Genomic DNA, 2,984 nt, shown 5'->3' with positions numbered 1-2,984 from the left:
AAAAAAAAAAAAAAAAAAAAAGGTAAAAGACATGAATAGACACTTCTCAAAAGAAGATATACAGCAGCCAACAGACACACAAAAAAGTGCTCAGCCTCACTCATCATCAGATTAATGCAAATTGAAAACACATTGAGATACCACCTAACCCTAGTAAGAATGGCCATCATTAATAAAACAATCAACAACATGCTGGAGAGAATGTGGAAAAAAAGGAATGCTTCTACACTGCTGGTGGGAATGCAAACTAGTGCAACCTCTTTGGAAGACAGTGTGGTGATCCCAGTAATTCCCCTATTGGAAATATACCCAGAGGAACTCAAATCATGCTACAAAAAAGATACCTGCACACGTATGTTTGTTGCAGCTCTGTTCACAATACCAAAAACATGGAACCAACAGTGCTGCCCATCGAAGCTGGACTGGATTAAAAAAATGTGGTACATATACACAATGGAATATCATGCAGTCATAAAGAAGGACAAACCTATGGACTTTGCAGCAACTTGGATGGATTTAAAGTCGATCATACTCAGTGATCTATCACAGAAACAAAGAACAGAGTACCATATGATCTCACTCATTAGCAGATCTAGAATAATTACAATACTATAAGAAAGGGATTGTCAGTAGTGGGAAACTGTCAAGGGAGGAGGGGTGAATTGGCTGTTGAGGGAAACTGCTAGGGGAGGGAGGGCACACCTCATCAACAAGGGTACCTGCATAATCAATGTTTGTATACCTAACCTTGAATTGTACCCCACATCTTTATAATACAAAAAAATAGGGAAAGATGACATCTTTTTTGTGGGGGCCTCACTAGTAAAAATGTATAAACTTTGAGGGATGTCTGGCAGATTCTTCCTTATATAACTACTGCTCTTCTACCACCTGACTTCACAAATTTTTCTGATTTAATTCTAAAAAAAGCCCCACAACTTTCCAGTTAGTGGTTTCTTCTTACTGACAGATTCTTGGGTTAATATAAACTGTAACTTTTTTTTTTTTTTGTAGAATCAAAGTTTCTATAGATATTCCTCAATGGAGCCATTCTTTATTCCCAAACCACATGGTGACTAATACTGAGGCTCAGGAATCTGTGTGGATCTGGGTGATGCAGTACTTAAAAAATGAACCACCTATGCTAATTATACAATAAGGTTGCAAAGAAAGAAGAAGAAATGGTAATGCCACACAGTTATTTGCTTATCTCCTACCAATTACTACCCCAGAATTAATGACCAACACATTGAAATATTATAACTCAACCCATGACTACTTAACTTACCATTTCAACTGGGAAACTTAACTTTAAAAAATGCTAACAAGGACCTACTATTCTCTTAGAACTATGCTGAAATATAGAAAAGGAAAAACAAAATAGTGTTGTTGATGAGATGAACCATAAACTCACAGACAAAAAGGTGTTAAAATCTCCACTGGTTTGAGGACAAAATGTCGTTATGCAGTGATAGCAATAATAGCTTACTATAGTTCCAATCTCTTGAAGTACTACTGAATATAGGTTGGAAGCTGGCTTTTTTAGTGTGTAGGTCTTAGGTTGGATTTCTCATTTCATTCAGATGTGAGGGTTGCTTGACATGACACCTGTCAACCCTGTAATTGCTAGCTGACCCGAATGATGAGACAAGCACACACCTCCTTCGTTTACAGATCTAGACTTCTACCTCCTGAGACTACCTTTTGGGCAACCTTACCTGAGAAGCAAAATGTATTTTTTAGTTAGGAGAACCAAATAGGTGCACAAAGGGGACCCAAGAAAACAGAATGTTTTTTGGAGGTTGAGTCCCTTGTAGTACAAGCTTCCCTTGCTAGGTAAGTGTTCTGGGAACCCATTGGCATCAGTGTACCAGCTAGTGTTGTTATGAGAGGCCGCATTGTGGAAGAAACATCCCACATTGTGGCAAACGTGTGACTGGTTCTTCTACCATGACAACGCACCTGCCTACACTGCACTGAGTGTTCAGCAGTTTTTCACCAAAAACAGCATGACCCCCATGCCACACCCTCTCTATTCACTTGATCTCATCCTGAGTAACTTTCTTTTGTTTGTTTACTTCCCCAGATGAAAAAAATCCCCAAAGGGAAACATTTTGCTGATGTGGAATAGGTGAAACAAAAAACGGCAGGAGCACTAATAAGCATCCAAACTGACAAGTTCAAAAACTGTTTTGAGCAGTAGAAAAAGCATCTTGATAGGTATATTACTTCAAATGGAGTACTTTGAAAACGTCTGAAGTTTAAACATGTAAGAATAAATACACAATTTTTTATAAATAAATTCTGTTTGGGGGGGGTCTCTCCTTATACTCTCCTAACAGAGTGTACGATTTCAAAATTCTGATTGAGGCGTGCTATTGGATTTGGAATTTAAAGTAGACTTTAAAAATATTTCTGAATTTCTTATGTAGAAAATTAGGTCATAGCTAAGAGACTAAGTAAAAGCAGTGATTTCAGGTAGGTCACACCTTCAGATAATGGGAGCTCTTTCTTTCCCACCTTACTATTTCAGAAGTTATCATTGTATCCTACCCCATTGTCTTACTATCTCAGTGTGCAGTGATGCATACTTCCCCCCTGTGTATTGAGTAGAGACAGGAACCAGGAGTGAGACCACCATTATAGAAGTGACTGTGGCCTGGAAACTTCTAATGTACCAAAACATAAGCGCGCACACACACACACACACACACACACACACACACACACACACACAGAGAGAGAGAGAGAGAGAGAGAGAATATGAACACACACAAGAATGAGCAGAGAGACAAACAGTTAAAACAATAATTGCATGTGGGAAGCCATTTGTAATCTAAGTATGTTTATGAAAATATGCATTCTTCAAAAGCAAATGGCAATGACAGTTGTTTACTCTTGAGTTGGCTGAGATCTTTCACCACAGCAGCCTCAGTTTATGTCCTCATCATCACGATTGACTTTTTTGTTTTTTGTTTTTAGCA

At 38.3% G+C, this 2,984-nt stretch overlaps 1 pseudogene; it reads left to right on the top strand.

The window, feature by feature from the left end:
* Positions 1 to 1,080, top strand: part of LOC103255039 — a 2,326-nt pseudogene extending 1,246 nt beyond the window's left edge.
* The last annotated feature ends 1,904 nt before the right edge of the window (positions 1,081 to 2,984 follow it).

This window comes from Carlito syrichta, unplaced genomic scaffold (genome assembly GCF_000164805.1).
Source record: "Carlito syrichta isolate Samal-C Ts95f unplaced genomic scaffold, Tarsius_syrichta-2.0.1 Scaffold287772, whole genome shotgun sequence".
Taxonomy (NCBI): Eukaryota; Metazoa; Chordata; class Mammalia; order Primates; family Tarsiidae; genus Carlito; species Carlito syrichta.
Note: the sequence above shows the minus strand (reverse complement) of the source record. Positions and strands in the feature narration are given on the sequence as shown.